Below are 17,308 nucleotides of genomic sequence, written 5' to 3' on the forward strand. Positions count from 1 at the left end.
TGCAGTCTCCCATCAATTTGAAATTGTCTTCAAGTTGACATTGAGGCAACCTCAGTGAATGTATAACCTACCTGCTCGTATTATCCGTGTGTGGTTTCCTGTGTCAGTCAATCTATGTCAGTTAGGCTGATGTGGAAGCTGGTATTGTCCTATTCTGGTGGGCTTTTTTCTAAAATTGGGATTAAGACATACTGGCAAAGGCTTGAGAGATCTTTACACTGCACCAAATATAAGAGTGCTGACCTGGGAATGTTTGATATTATGCAAAAGAATCTGTACTTTCATTCCTTACTGCTGATAACATTGTCCTCATAAGCATCAAACGACAGATAAACCTGCCATATGTCTGTTCATGTCTGCTCTCCACCCCAAAGAAATGCTACACAACAGATAAGGCGTATTTATTTTCAGCATTGAACTACTTAACATTGCACATAGGCACTCAAGTACCTCTAGTGAAATAATTTTAAAATAAATTTGTAAATTTTCCCTTCCTCGTTCTCTCTTCAAGACTTTGATAAGTTGTTTATGTGCCATTACCTATTACCTACTCTGTTTCCAGTTTCCCTCTATGAGGCCTTATTTCATGTGGAGTCTTTGAAATTGAAATCTGCTGAACTGCAGTCTACCTTACACTCCCAGGAAGCCTCACAGTATGTCTGGAGCAGATGGAATTGAATCTTAGGAATTCGAACTCTGGCAAATTATCCCCTCCCTACTGCCACACAGAGATCAACACAGACTAGGAGACATCAGTGCTTTGTATGACTCAGGGTAAAGTGGCTTAGTCATTGCGAGAGCTATTAACTTCTGTTTAAATTAAACTTATCTCAATAAAATAGCAAGAATTACTTTTTATTATGAATTTCTTTCACTTGACAGATGCAAGATGTGGAGGTGTTGGTATTGGACTGAAGTCACCTGACGAAGGAGAAGCACTCGGAAAACTTGTGGTTTCAAACAGACCTATTGGACTATAACCTGGTGTCATGTAACTCCTGACCTTGACAGATGCAAACAGTGGAGATATGTATCAAAATGACTGGTATCTCTGGATCATTTGTTTCATTATTTTACCAAATCATTCTGGTTTTGATTCCTTATCTTTGCTGAGTAAAGTGATCTTAGCCAGATTGCATTGACCGGTCTCTGTGCCTTTGGACTAGGGAGGGATCTGAGAAAAAAATATTCAGAACCCCCATCAGGCTAATTTTGACTGAGGACATAGAGTCATAGAGTAATAGAGATGTACAGCATGGAAACAGACCCTTCAGTCCAACTTGTTCATGCTGACCAGATATCCCAACCCAATCTAGTCCCACCTGCCAGCACCCGGCCGATATCCCACCAAACCCTTCCTATTCATATACCCATCCAAATGCCTCTTAAGTGTTGCAATTGTACCAGCCTCCACCACATCCTCTGGCAGCTCATTCCATACATGTACCACCCTCTACATGAAAAGGTTGCCCCTTAGGTCTCTTTTATATCTTTCCCCTTTCACCCTAAATCTTTGCCCTCTAATTATGGACTCCACCACCCCAGGGAAAAGATGTTGTCTATTTATTCTATCCATTCGCATGATTTTATCAAGATCTCTTAGGTCACCCCTCAGCCTCCGATGCACCAGGAAAACAACCCCAGCCTGTTCAGCCTCTCCCTATAGCTCAAATCCTCCAACCCTGGCAACATCCTTGTAAATCTTTTCTGAACCCTTTCAAGTTTCACAACATCCTTCCAATAGGAAGGAGACCAAAACTGCGTGCAATATTCCAACAGTGGCCTAACCAATGTCCTGTACAGCCTTAACATGACCTCCCAACTCATACACTCAATGCTCTGACCAGTAAAGGAACCGTAAAGAAAACTGGGAATAATGAAATGTAACCAAAATCCCCAGAAATAAAACTGTGAAGAAATAGGAGAAAAAAGCTAGCGTGATTAAAAGCTAGAATTGACTTCAGCAATTGCTTTAATGGAAGATGGAATATATGATTCACTGAGGAATGTTGAAGATGCTGTAACTACATAAAATAATTAAGCAAATATGTGAGAATACAGACGAGTGCATGAATCATCCTAGCCAATCTTGAAGTAATGACAAAAAAATGTTTATGCATGGCACTATCTCTGCCAACTCTCAATTGTGATCCAGGATTTGAAGATATAACCCAAACTGTTTGGCGTTACATTACCCAAGATACTAACTTTCAGACAGGATGTTAAACTTCTCAAGTGGATGTAAGTGTAAGAGAAGTCTAAGAGAAGAGCAAAAGTAGAGGCTGCCAATATAATATGGTCAGCCAGAGACTAAATAGGGAAATTAGAAGACATTTCTTATACAGAGAGTGTGGTGAGAATACTTGCTTTCGCAAGAAGCAGTGAAGGGAAGTTGTACAGATGTAAATAAACAAATGAGAGGAAAGGAGATTGAAGGCTCTGTTAATAGACAAAGAAGGAGTGCAGAGCTTTGTGTTGAGCATAACAATGAGGATGGGCTTGTTGGGCTGAATGGCCTATTTCTGTGCTGTACATTTTATGTTAAAAAAATTCCTTGACACAGCCCAGCATAATTATACACTGAAACCTAATTGCACTCTTCCCACTGTTACTTCAAGTTTGAAGAGGATGTGGCTGAAATAAAGGCATATTTTCCAGGAAGACCTTGCAGTTTAGATATATCATAGCACAGAAATTTAAGCATGAAAGTATTCTGGTGAAATTGTATTCAACAAGGAACTGGAACTGCAATGTTTTCTGAATTTCAGTATCAGAAACAAGCACTTCTAGGACAAATTCAGCTGAGGTCAGCTGCAGAGTAAAGCCCCACCATGGTTTGCTTGCAATCTGGGTGAGTATTTCTCATTATAACCAATGCGTTTCTCATTGTACCAACATTAAATAACAGCACTGAACACAAAAGGTGGAGAGCTATGCTGGACTCCTCTAAAGCTTTGGTTAGGCCACAACTACATTGTTACATCCAGGTGATGTAACTCCATCATCACAAGCTGTTGAGGCTTGGAGAGGAGGGGAATGGAGGTTCTGTATTAGAGAGCTGCAATCAATATTCCATCCTTTAGTCTTTAAATGTAAAAGGGAGCTCCTGCGAGTCAGTCAATAGTCACTCTTATATGAGGCAAGACAGAGATACAACAGCCTTAGTGTAGCTATGTACAGCAGCCTGAAAAGTGCAGTGCAGACAATCACCCCAAGGTCAGCAGAATCGACAAGGGCAGAATAAAGCAGGTTTGAGTTCATGAGAGTAATGCAGCCCACAGAATCGGCAGCCACAGCACAGACCATGAGATTTTAGGTACAAGGCTAAGTTGGAAAAGCTAGTTTGTGGCCTCCTAGGAAAAAAAAGATTATGGGGAGATCTGGCAAAAGTATGTAAGGTTATGAAAGATTTGCATAAGGAAAATAAAGAAAAGCTGTTCCACAGTCACAAGGCCAGAGAACATAGACTGAAGGATTTGGCCAAGTGATGCAGGAAGATGTGAGCATTTTTATGCAGTGGAACCCATTATGAGCAAAGATATTGGAAGCAAAAGATGAGTTAGAAACAATAGCGATAGAATAACCTGCTTCAAGGCCACTGATTATATAGTGATTTAACAGAGCACTGTAATGGCTCAGCTGATGATGTTCCTGAGCAGCATTTAAATCCCACTTGCATCACCAGGTAGAATCACTCTGTTTCTCTCTGCATCACATGCTGCCAGACCTGCTGACTCCCTTTGCTGCTTTCTATTTTACAGCAAATGTTTTATTAACTGGCACCTAGCAGTGTGCTAGTTGATCAAATGTTCTGATTGATCAAGAAGTCCACATAATCCGTGTAAGAACACACACTAAGTAATAGAAATGTAATACAGGGAGTATACGCATTGCTGTTATACTTTATTTATAGCATAAATCACTTAAATAATAATGCAATTGTGCCTTAAATAAAACTTTCTGATAGAGAGCTTTCTCACTCGCACCCTCAACTGACTATTTGGACATTGCAGTTGACCGTGGTATTTGAGGAGAAATTGACTCCAAATTGAACCAACTATTAATATTTCAGGTGAACAACAAGTAAATTTTCCACTGAGGTAAATAAATTTTAAAAACTATCATAATTGGACAGAATAATACAGTAAACTTTGCGGTATTTGAGGTTTATAAACTTTGCAAGTTTATCGAGACAGCCAGTTCACAAGATGCCAGTTGAAGCAAAGTTTGCTGTATTTTGAAACCTTAATCTGTTTTTCTAGCGTCTACCAGATGTATTGGCGCGGCCTTTGTTTTAGTAACTCACTTCTGTAATGCATTTCATTGTCTCACAATGCTCTGCATGAGATGAATTTGCAAGCTGTCTTCTTGTTCCAAACTCCTGAACCATGGCCAAAAGTGAGGCCCAAACTCATTCGTACCTGAAACTGAGAATGATCCTTGGGGCAAGCAGTAGAGGGCCCTAGGGCTGAGAGACCCAAGGACCACCCTAAACTGGATTTCAGCCTCCATTCTAATAATTGTGGTAAGCCTCAGGTAGCAGCCTGGCATTCTCATGTAGTTTGCCCATCCACATCCCTCTCTGGCTCAGATGCCAGCTGAGGCACACATAAGTCTGGAGTAGTGGCTGCACCACATTATGTTTTGGTAGAAAACATACCTGCAAACTTCCTCTGGTGTCTCTCATGGCCCTAAAAATGAACGCTGATAAATTCACTGCAGTGCCTGAAGAGTTGGTTGGAGATTTCAGTAAGCCAAGCCTGATTATTTTTCACTAGTTTTGGGAGCGAGTCAAAAATGTGCACAAATTCTCTGGCCTGTCATTTACTACCCAACATTTTCTTTTAACGTGGCTCGCACACAATCCAATGTATATTGGCCGCACAGTCACAGTGATCGAGATACAACAGAAAACTGTGAAAAACAGACAGCAAAGCTGGGATAGCAATCATTCCAGCTCATTAACTGGGAATGTCAAGCCTTAGAAGTTACAGAGCCTAGCTTCGGGAAGACGCTACGGATCGTTTGATGGTGGGGGGGAGGGGAGGAGAGGTATACCAGACTGAGCCATCCTTAAAGGAGTAATAAATCTGCCAATTTTCAGTGAAGCTGGGGTATTATCTCTGGCAGGAGGAAACATATTTCCGCTGATGGGGGAGTGCCGAACCAGAGGACACAACTTAAAAATACGGGGTAGACCATTTAGGACAGAGATGAGGAGAAACTACTTCACCCAGAGAGTGGTGGCTGTGTGGAATGCTCTGCCCCAGAGGGCAGTGGAGGCCCAGTCTCTGGATTCATTTAAGAAAGAATTGGATAGAGCTCTTAAAGATAGTGGAGTCAAGGGTTATGGAGATAAGGCTGGAACAGGATACTGATTGGGAATGATCAGCCATGATCATATTGAATGGCGGTGCAGGCTCGAAGGGCTGAATGGCCTACTCCTGCATCTATTGTCTATTATACCCAAAAAGAAACAGAGATCACGCCATGTTAAGCAACCTTTGACTATGTCTTAGTTCTAACTTATTTTTCAAACACTAAAGTAATGCAACTACTTTTCTTTTTATTCCTCTTTTGTAGCTAAGATTTTGTACCTAAGATGGTGCCATAAGAGGCAACAGTCTGAAACCTTTCACTGTACTCCTAAGAAGTACACATAACAATGAAAGATATTCTATACTGTTCTATTCTTCCTATGTGAATGGGAAAACTTTGAAATATTCTGTTAAGTAGAAACATTTATATCCATTTTTTGCATGACCAATATTGCTTGCACAAGTGGAGCATGAATACTACCACCCGCAGCTCTTCTTACACAGCAGCTTGTAAGGCAATGAAAACACAACCAAAGTGTGTTGTTGAAACGGGCGCCATGTTGATATCCCCAGTCAGACCTCAACTGCAGTGCCTTCATCCAGGTCAAATAACTGATGCTCCAAGTCTGTGCTCATCTCACATATCCCAGTCTTGATGAACTGTCATTGAACTGAAACATGGAGTGGGATTTTAATGGGCATCTGTGTGTGAGGCTGAAAAACAGGTTACATGTCATCAACAAGTCATGTCTCTAGCCTGCTCACCCTCAGGGCATGGTTTTACAAGAAGTGTTTGTTGCCCAACTGTGGCCTTTAGATAGGCAGTTAATGTTCGGGTAAGGGTTCCTACCTCAGACAAACAGGGCAGCAAGAGAGAACTGGTCCCAACTGACCCAGCAGCAGATTTGGTCCTGCAGTTGCCCTTGAGAAATTATTGGTGAGTTGCATTCTTGAACTGCTGCAGTCCATTTCCTGTAGGTAGACCCATAATGCCATTGGGGACAGAATTCAAACAGAGTACTTCATACTTGTGTGGCACAAATGTCACTACATGCCATTGAATAGTCCTCACTACTTGTTCATTTCACTATGTGACCCACACAATCCACAATGATATCAGCAAGACAGTCATCTCTTCACACTACCTTGCATTTCACTCTCCTCTCATGTTTTTCCACTTTGAAGCAAGTGACCTATTACCACAATTGCCATCATTCCTTCAAAATTTTTCTCAGCTATCACTAACTACATTAAAAAAGAAATTCATGGGAGCCAGGCATTTAGCAAGGCTGTAATTTATCTTTTTCTGTATTCTTTTATAGTTTGTGGGTTTCAGAAGAAAGGTGAGCATTTGTTGCCATCCCTAAATGCCCCTGAACTGATTGGCTTTCTGGGTCATTTCAGAGGATAGTTAAAAGTCAACTCCATTGCTGTGGGTCTGGAATTATGTATAGGTCAGATTAATTTAAAGATGGCAGATTACCTTCCATAAGGGAGATTAGTTTACGGTGTTTAGGACTTTACCATTAGTTTCTGAGTTTTTGTGACAATGGTTTCATGATCATCATTAGTAAGAATGGCTTTTAATTCCAGATTTATTAATTGAGTTTAAATTCTTTCAGTTGCTATGGCGGGATTTAAACCCTTCTTTCCAGAACATTAATCTGAGCTGCTGAATTAATGTCCAGTGATATCATCACTATGCCAGCATCCCTCCTGATTGTCCAGTGATATCATCGCTGTGTCAGCACCTCTCCTGATGTCCAGTGATATCATCGCTTTGTCAACACCTCTCCTGATGTCCAGTGATATCATCGCTATGTCAACACCTCTCCTGATTATCCAGTGATATCATCGGTATGTCAGCACCTTTCCTGATTGTCCAGTGATATCATCGCTATGTCAACACCTCTCCTGATTGTCCAGTGATATCATCGCTATGTCAGCACCTCTCCTGATGTCCAGTGATATCATCGCTGTGTCAACACCTCTCCTGATTATCCAGTGATATCATCGCTATGTCAACACCCCTCCTGATGTCCAGTGATATCATCGCTATGTCAGCACCTCTCCTGATTATCCAGTGATATCATCGCTATGTCAACACCCCTCCTGATGTCCAGTGATATCATCGCTATGTCAGCACCTCTCCTGATTATCCAGTGATATCATCGCTATGTCAACACCCCTCCTGATTGTCCAGTGATATCATCGCTATGTCAGCACCTCTCCTGATGTCCAGTGATATCATCGCTATGTCAGCACCTCTCCTGATTGTCCAGTGAGATCATCGCTATGTCAGCACCTCTCCTGATTGTCCAGTGAGATCATCGCTATGTCAGCACCTCTCCTGATGTCCAGTGAGATCATCGCTATGTCAGCACCTCTCCTGATGTCCAGTGATATCATCGCTATGTCAGTACCTCTCCTGATGTCCAGTGAGATCATCGCTATGCCAGTACCCCTCCTGATGTCCAGCAGTAGCTGTTGGTGAAGTTTGGAACAGGTGTTTTTCTTGAACTGCTCAGTTGATTTGATGAAGCTATCCCAAAACATGTGCACAGGTGTTTATTTCTCAATGAAATCCTTCCCTACTGTCTTCTTTATGACCTGGAGTTTTGGCCCTTTTACCTTTTACTGAACCTTTGCATTTAAGTACAACTTATTTTCTTCGCTGTCCAACTGTTTGTGTGGCCTTTTTACCAATATTTCCTTGGTACTGCACAAGGGAAGTCCCTGCCTTGCAAGTGTGTGGAGCAGGAAAAAGGTTAGGGGAAAACATAGCCCTTCGTTTCCTTAACGATCAACCTCCCACTTCTTTCCTTACTTGCATCACACCTTAATTTCAATCAGACACAGCTTTGAAACCCACAAGATTCCTATCACTGACAGATTTCTCAAAGAGGAGAAGATACAAGTTCCCAACTTTAAATTTTGTGAGAAAGGTAGTGTGAAGTAACTCAACAGTATCACCAGGTCACCCGTTATTCCCATGTGCACAGTACATGGACACCGATCACCGAGCTCAGAGCCAGTCCCTAAGGTGAGGAAAATCCCTAAGACTTGTTTATTTAAAAATTTAAAAAAAAAATTAACCCCCACACTGCCGCCTAACTGCGGTAGTGCTTATTTTTTCACCAGCACCCATGTTGTGTGTGTGCAGGTGTGAGACACAGTGAGAGACACAAGGTGTACGAACCTCTATTCAATGTCCACCACCAGGAAGAAAGGAAAACACCCGAGTGGCCAGTGACAAGCAGTGCCCTTCACAAAGGGCAATGCTGTGTGATCAAACAGGAAAGGGGAGGGCAGGGATTAAATCAAAATAGAGTTGGAGGGGGAGAAAATGCACTCCACAAGACTCTTGTTTTTATATTCTAGGAGAAAGTGAGGACTACAGATGCTGGAGATCAGAGCTGAAAATGTGTTGCTGGAAAAGCGCAGCAGGTCAAGCAGCATCCAAGGAACAGGAGAATCAACGTTTCGGGCTTGAGCCCTTCTTCAGGAATGAGGAGAGTGTGTCAAGCAGGCTAAGATAAAAGGTAGGGAGGAGGGACTTGGGGCAGGGGCGTTGGAAATGCGATAGGTGGAAGGAGGTTAAGGTGAGGGTGATAGGCCGGAGTGGGGGTTGGGGCAGTGAGGTCAGGAAGAAGATTGCAGGTTAGGAAGGTGGTGTTGAGTTCAAGGGTTGGGACTGAGACAAGGTGGGGGAAGGGGAAATGAGGAAACTGGAGAAATCTGAGTTCATCCCTTGTGGTTGGAGGGTTCCTAGGCGGAAGATGAGGCGCTCTTCCTCCAGCCGTCGTGTTGCTATGGTCTGGCAATGGAGGAGTCCAAGGACCTGCATGTCCTTGGTGGAGTGGGAGGGGGAGTTGAAGTGTTGAGCCACGGGGTGGTTGGGTTGGTTGGTCCGAGTGTCCCAGAGGTGTTCTCTGAAATGTTCCGCAAGTAGGCGGCCTGTCTCCCCAATATAGAGGAGGCCACATCGGGTGCAGCGGATGCAGTAAATGATGTGTGTGGAGGTGCAGGTGAATTTGTGGTGAATATGGAAGGATCCCTTGGAGCCTTGGAGGGAAGTAAGGGGGGAGGTGTGGGTGAAAGTTTTACATTTTTTGCGGTTGCAGGGGAAGGTGCTGGGAGGTGGAGGTTGGGTTGGTGGGGGGTATGGACCTGACGAGGGAGTCACGGAGGGAGTGGTCTTTTCGGAATGCTGATAGGGTAGGGGAGGGAAATACATCCCTGGTGGTGGGGTCCGTTTGGAGGTGGCAGAAATGATGGATGATACGATGTATATGGAGGTTGGTGGGTGGTAGGTGAGGACCAGTGGGGTTCTGTCCTGGTGGTGTTTGGAGGGGCGGGGCTCAAGGTCAGAGGAGCAGGAAGTGGAGGAGATGTGGTGGTGAGCATCGTCGATCACGTCTGGGGGGAAATTGCGATCTTTGAAGAAGGAGGCCATTTGGGTTGTTCGCTGTTCGGTATTGGTTCAGGAGCAGTGCTCCCAGGAGGACCAGTTCCAAAACCGAACAACCCAGATGGCCTCCTTCTTCAAGGACCGCAATTTCCCCCCAGACGTGATCGACGATGCTCTCCATTGCATCTCCTCCACTTCCCGCACCTCCGCCCTTGAGCCCCGCCCCTCCAATCGCGACCAGGACAGAACCCCACTGGTCCTCACCTACCACCCTACCAACCTCCATATACATCGTATCATCCATCGTCATTTCTGCCACCTCCAAACGGCCCCCACCACCAGGGATACATTTCCCTCCCCTCCCCTATCAGCGTTCCGAACAGACCACTCCCTCCGTGACTCCCTTGTCAGGTCCACACCCCCCACCACCCAACCTCCACTTCCGGCACCTTCCCCTGCAACCCCAAAAAATGCAAAACTTGCGCCCACACCTCCCCCATCACTTCTCCCCAAGGCTCTAAGGGATCCTTCCATATCCGCCACAAATTCACCTGCACCTCCACACACATCATTTATTGCATCCGCTGCACCCGATGTGGCCTCCTCTATATTGGGGAGACAGGCCGCCTACTTGCGGAACGTTTCAGAGAACACCTCTGGGACACTCGGACCAACCAACCCAACCAACCCGTGGCTCAACACTTCAACTCCCCCTCCCACTCCACCAAGGACATGCAGGTCCTTGGACTCCTCCATTGCCAGACCATAGCAACACGACGGCTGGAGGAAGAGCGCCTCATCTTCCGCCTAGGAACCCTCCAACCACAAGGGATGAACTCAGATTTCTCCAGTTTCCTCATTTCCCCTTCCCCCACCTTGTCTCAGTCCTAACCCTCGACCTCAGCACCACCTTCCTAACCTGCAATCTTCTTCCTGACCTCTCTGCCCCACCCCCACTCCGGCCTATCACCCTCACCTTAACCTCCTTCCACCTATCGCATTTCCAACGCCCCTCCCCCAAGTCCCTCCTCACTACCTTTTATCTTAGCCTGCTTGACACACTTTCCTCATTCCTGAAGAAGGGCTCATGCCTGAAACGTTGATTGGCCTGCTCCTTAGATGCTGCCTGACCTGCTGCGCTTTTCCAGCAACACATTTTCAGCTCTTATTTATATCTGTCAGCCAGGGCTCCCTGATTGATGCTGTTAACCCGGGCCAATCAGGGAACTTGTATTCAATGAGATCCACATGGCCAATTTTTTGTTTCAATCACTACATAGTGATTGTGAATAAATATTTTACACAAAATAGTTAATTTTCTGTCACAAATGCATCATGCTGAAAACCAAATCTCTTCAATTTCACATTTTTGGGGAAAGGAAAACTGCCCTTTAACTCTCATTGCTGAAAATGTGTTGCTGAAGAAGGGCTGATGCCCGAAACGTCGATTCTCCTGTTCCTTGGATGCTGCCTGACCTGCTGCGCTTTTCCAGCAACACATTTTCAGCTCGATCTCCAGCATCTGCAGTCCTCACTTTCTCCTTTAACTCTCATTAACAACCTCAAACACAGTCTTCTTTTTTGATCTTGAATAATATTGACAGCTGTATTGAGGCCTTGCTGTCTGATTAGATGTTTCATTTTTCTTGGCTCAATAGTTACCTCTGTACCTTATATCTCTGGGCTGAAAGCTCACATACATCTGGTAAGCAATCAATCCAGAATGAGTTTCTCAAGATTTCTAACTACTTCTCCAGCAAGCCCATATCAGGTATTTTATCCCAATGTGCAGCCACTTCCTTTAAGGGTAAGTGGGCCATTACTAATCTCCTAATCCTATACTGAGTAGATATGCACTGAATGTTCTGTAGCAATTTAATACAGCCTACCCTTATAGATGTTAAATAGAGTTTACACAAATTATCTAACATAAACTGAAACATACTATGAAATTATGATTATTGTTGGTATTAAACTATAGCTATCTGAAATAAAACGTTATTGTCCATGCATAGCCTGTAGAATTTGCATATACTATACAGTACATAATATAAGACCACAAGATATAAAAACAGAAGTAGATCATTCAGCTCATTGAGTCTGTTCAATGAGATCATGGTTAATCTGATAATCCTCAACCCCTACTTTCTTTCCTTTTCCCATAACCTTTTATTCTATGACTGAATAATAATCTCTCTGTCTCAGTCTTGATTATACTTAACATCACAGCCTCTACAGCACACAGTGGTAAAGAATTCCACCGATTCAATACCTTCTGAGAGACGGAATTTCTTATCTCTATTTTAAATAGGCGATCCCTTACTCTGAGATTATGCTGTCATATTTGAATGAAAATATTGCATGCATGATATGTGCTGAGTTATATACTCTCAAATGGAATAATATAGAAGATATTGTAATGGACCTGCATTTCTCAGATTCAAGGAGGAAGAATACTGCCCCTGGCCAGAACAACTCTCCTGCTGTTTATGCAGCTTTGAAAACATCCTGCATTCTTGCTAATGACGAGTGAAGGCCCAGAGGTAGTGTTTCTATGCTGCAGAAGAGTAGCAGGCTGCCCTGAAAGTCAGCCCAAGCCATAAATCAGAAACATTCACAGGTTTAGACTTTAGATTGCAGTAGAGTTAAACATAGATGGGAAGAAACGCAATACTTTGAAGCTGGGGGTGGAGGTAGCGATGACAGATATTGAAATCCAACAAGGAGCTGAATTGTGGTTTCACACAGATGCGTATTCCATGTTTTATGGTGCCATCAGTAAAATGTCAACCTAACCAGGTTGGATTAAAAAAGACAGAACTTCTCTCAAGTAAGAGATACAGTGATTGATCGTTCCACAATTATCTGGACACAAGCAGTAACTTGTTTTCATTTGGGATAATAAGAACAAGAGGAGGCCAATTTAGCTTCTTCAGTATGTTCCACTACACAATGAGATTGTAGCTAAACGATGACCTAACTTCACCTCAAATCATTGGAAAAACTGACAGGATAATGAAGAGAATTGTGTGTGAGTGATTAATTGTGGGGAATAAATGGAAGAATTAGATATGCCACCCATAACTGGGGGAGTAGTAGAAGAACATGAATAATTTAGTAAACTGTTCTTTCTTATTCACTCATGGGACATGAGCATTACGGCCGGGTCAGTATTTATTACCTGTCTCTAGTTGCCCTTGAGAAGGGGTGATAAGTTGCCTTCTTGAACCACTGCAGTCCACTTGATGTAGGTAAACCCATTTCTCTAACTCATAAGCCTAACAATCTTAGATTTAAAATGAACAATTACCATGAAAAGAGTTTAAAATTTCTGTCACCCTGTGCATGTAGAGAGTTTCCTAACTTCACTCCTCAACTGCCTGCTTCCAACTTTCAGGTTACATCCCCCAACCTAGACTCTCTTACTAGCAGAAATTGATTCTCTATATCTACTGTTCTCCTCACACTTTGAGGAGATTCCTCAAAGGAGATTGAAATTCCAATCAAAGTTTCTAAATCTGAGGGACTATAATCCTATTGTGTGTATTCCTCCTGCAATTTAAATTCTGGAGTCTGGATAGCATTCTGGCTAATCTACATTGCACTTACTTCATGACTGATCTATCCTGCTTAATTCTGCAGTAGCAGTAGCCCTACCATTGGACCAGAGACCTGGCTTCATGAACCACCTTCCCTGGAGGTGTCTGATAACATGCCTGAACAGGTTGATTAAAAATATTCATCCTGACTAAGGTGTGGAGACTAGGACTGGAGCTGAAAATGTGTTGCTGGAAAAAAGTAGCAGGTCAGGCAGCATCCAAGGAGCAGGAGAATTGATGTTTCGGGCATGAGCCCTTCTTCAGGAATGGGGTGCATTGGTGGTTCAGTGGTAGAATTCTTGCCTGCCATGCAGGAGGCCTGGGTTCGATTCCCAGCCAATGCATTATAGCATCCTTTATTTCAGGTGCATTGGTGGTTCAGTGGTAGAATTCTTGCCTGCCACACAGGAGACCCGGGTTCGATTCCCAGCCAATGCATTGTAGCATCCTTTATTTCAGGTTCAGTGGTAGGATTCTCGCCTGCCACGCGGGAGGCCTGGGTTCAATTCCCAGCCAGTGCATTGTAGCATCCTTTATTTCAGGTGCATTGGTGGTTCAGTGGTGGAATTCTTGCCTGTCCACGCGGGAGGCCCGGGTTCGATTCCCAGCCAATGCATTGTAGCATCCTTTATTTCAGGTGCATTGGTGGTTCAGTGGTGGAATTCTTGCCTGTCCACGCGGGAGGCCCGGGTTCGATTCCCGGCCAATGCAGTGTAGCATCCTTTATTTCAGCCTCATTCCTGAAGAAGGGCTCATGCTCGAAACGTCGATTCTCCTGTTCCTTGGATGCTGCCTGACCTGCTGCGCTTTTCCAGCAACACATTTTCAGCTCTGATCTCCAGCATCTGCAGTCCTTACTTTCTCCTAGAAGACTAGGACTGGATCCAGTTCTCCAGGTGTAATCAAACCAGAGCTTTGGAATAATGATTAGCCAGAGCAATTGGATGAACACCCCTGCTTCTCTCTAAAATAGTGTCATAAGATCTTTTTACTTGCAATCTAGAGGGAATAGTTTATTTCAATATTCAGACCCAGCGATGGAAGGACTTTCACTGTTGCTACCTTTTTAAGTTTTATTTTGCTCAAAAACGTAAGTTCTACATGTTGGAAAATATTAAAATATATTAAGACGATTAAAACTATTGAAGTAAAATAACCCTCTGTTGAAAGAAAGCTGAACAATACAACACTAAAACAGCAACAATTTGCAATTACACTGTGGTGTTAACACAGAAAAGGTTTCCCTTCAGTCCCTTGAAGAGATGTAAGAAAAAATTGGACAGTGAACTAATGAAGAGATTTTATCAGGAAACAATCAGCTTCTGGCAATGTTCTAAAGATAAATAGGAATACGGGGAGGCTAAGTCCTTAGGAAGGGTGACCATAGCATTTGATGGTTCACAACCAGCAAAAATAGGCTGAATGGATCTGGGCGATACACATGGGCTCAACTTAGAAGAACAGAAAGTTTACTAGGGAGCTTTGTAATGTTGGAGTCCTTGGCTCCATTGCATTATAATTCATCTCAGAAAGGTTCCTCTGGATCAAAACTGTGCGTCTGCTCATTCAGTTTGCTTTTTTTTGATTGTAGAGTTCAGGTGCCTCAACCGCGTTATCAAGCAGCATCTGCTCAGTAATAACCTGCTCAGTGATGCCCAGTTTGGCTTTCACCAAGGCCACTCAACTCCTGACCTCATTACAGCCTTGGTTCAAAAACGGACAAAAGAGCTGAATTCTAAAGGCGAGGTGAGAATCACAGTCCTTGACATCAAGGCTGCATTCAACCAAGTGTGGCATCAAGGAACCCTCACAAAACTGGAAACAATGGGTTTTGGGGCAAACTCTCTGTTGGTTGGAGTCATACCTGGCACTCAGAAAGATGGTCATGGTTGTTGAAGATCAATTATCTCAGGTGCAGGACATCTCTTAAGGAGTACCCTCATAGTAATATCGAAGGCCCAACCATCTCAGTTGCTTCATCAATGACTTTCCCTCCATTATAACGTCAGAAGTGAGGGATGTTTGCTGATGATTGCACAATGTTTAACACAATTCACAAATCCTCAGATACAGAAGCAGCCCATATTCAAATGCAACAAGATCTGGACAATATCCAGGCTTGAGCTGACAAGTGGTATTTAGTAATATTCGTGCCACACAAATGCCAGGCAATGACCATCTCTAATAGGAGATAATCTAACCATCTTCCCTTGATATTCAATAGTGCTATCATTACCGAAACCCCACTATCAACATCCTTGAGGTTATGATTGACCAAAAACTTAACTGGCTTGCCACATAAACTGTGGCTACAAAAGTGTGTCAGAGGCTGGAAATACTGTGGAGAGTAACTCACCTTCCGACTCCCCAAAGCCTGTTCACAATCAACAAGGTACAAGCCAGAAATATGATGTAATACTCCCCACCTGCCTGGATGGGTACAGCTCCAACAACACTCAAGAAGCTTGACACCATCCAGTACATAGCAGCCCACTTGATTGGCACCACATCCACAAGCGTTCACTCCCTCCACCATCACTGTTCAGTAGCAGCAGTGTGTACTACCTATTAGATGCCCTACAGAAAGATCCTTCAACAGCACTTTCCAAACTCACAACCACTTTGATCCAGAAGGACAAAGGCAGTAGATACATGGGAACATTACCACCTGCAAGTTCCCCTTCAAGCGACTGACCATCCTGACTTGGAAATATATCACCGCTCCTTCACTGTCGCTGGGTCAAAATCCTGGAATTCCATCCCTAAGGGTATTGTGGGTCAACCTACAGCAGGTGGACTGCAGCAGTTCAAGCAGCTCAAATGCACAGCCAGCAGCGTCCATATCCCATGAGTGAATAAAAAAGAAACGTCTTGAAAACTCTGTTTAACATCCACTGTTCAGGAGTTCATGTTGAGTCCAAAGTAACATTTGATGCAGTGCAGACTTCTGTTTTTTTAAAAAAATTATCTGTCTGAGAAAATTAAGAATTCAAAGAACAAGGACCAGTACTAAAAACTATAAAACAGTGCATGGAATGTGGGAAATGCAGCAAATTAAAAAAAAAATGCAATGTTTACATTTTCTCTTCAGTATTCTTCATTTCTTGCGGTTATTAATGCATCACTGCAGTGTGGTTCCATAGCAGCCAGCTTCTGTCTTAAATTTCCCACTTATTTTCTATCTGAGGCAGTGCATACAGCAGGGATATGCACGAGGAAGGTAAACCACATCCTTCGTTTATATATGAGCACCTTGCGGTAAGGATCATAATGTGGAGAAAAGAAGCAAGAGCTACAAAGTAGAATATTTTTTGTTCTGCTAGCACAATCAGCATGTCTGTTATTTTCACTCACCAAGTCTTTACTTGGCAACTATCTGGAGAAAAATATTTGGAAGAAAGTCAGTTCCTTCAGTTAAAAAAATAAAGAGACAGGTCATTGCAAAAAAAACCTAAGCAAGGATACAAACTTTATTAACAAAATGTTTTAGATGTGAAAACACATCCAACTGTCATACTTGAAAAATATCAGGCATGCACAGATATCTGTCATGCTTTCAGCTACCGTGCAAGCTGCATGTGGTATTCTGGTTTGAGTAGTTTGCTGCCACCAGTCCCCCTTTCAATGGAAAGGGTCAACACTGATGATTCGAACAGAGGAGGCACTTATCTTACATGACAAGGTAGTTCATTGCCTAAAAGCAACAGGTAAAATTGAGGTTAACTTGCAAAGCATAATTGCGAAGGATTTTTGGGAGCTGTAAATCTGTTCCCTTCAGGCACAAATGCAGATCTAACCATCTCCATCCCGCGTGACTTCATCAGACTGGATGGAACTCAATGTTAATATGAACATTAACTCTTTCAGAAACATTACTTCAGATGAAAGCTCTCTGTTCAAAACCTGAATAAAATTCTGCAGAGTATTCTTTTGTAAAGTTTTTAAGAAGGACTTGGATATAGTTCTTAGGGTTGAACGGA

At 43.2% G+C, this 17,308-nt stretch overlaps 1 protein-coding gene and 2 non-coding genes across 4 annotated transcripts in view; 2 read left to right on the forward strand and 1 right to left on the reverse strand.

Annotated features, from left to right (window-relative positions):
• Window positions 1-17,308, reverse strand: part of ccn4b (cellular communication network factor 4b) — a 69,918-nt gene that overhangs the window by 14,620 nt on the left and 37,990 nt on the right. The window lies entirely within an intron of this gene.
• trnag-gcc (transfer RNA glycine (anticodon GCC)) lies at window positions 13,602-13,672 on the forward strand. The gene has a single exon. It is a non-coding gene; the product is annotated as a tRNA-Gly (tRNA).
• trnag-gcc (transfer RNA glycine (anticodon GCC)) lies at window positions 13,696-13,766 on the forward strand. The gene has a single exon. It is a non-coding gene; the product is annotated as a tRNA-Gly (tRNA).

This window comes from Chiloscyllium punctatum, chromosome 5, assembly GCF_047496795.1.
Source record: "Chiloscyllium punctatum isolate Juve2018m chromosome 5, sChiPun1.3, whole genome shotgun sequence".
In the NCBI taxonomy this organism is placed as follows: Eukaryota; Metazoa; Chordata; class Chondrichthyes; order Orectolobiformes; family Hemiscylliidae; genus Chiloscyllium; species Chiloscyllium punctatum.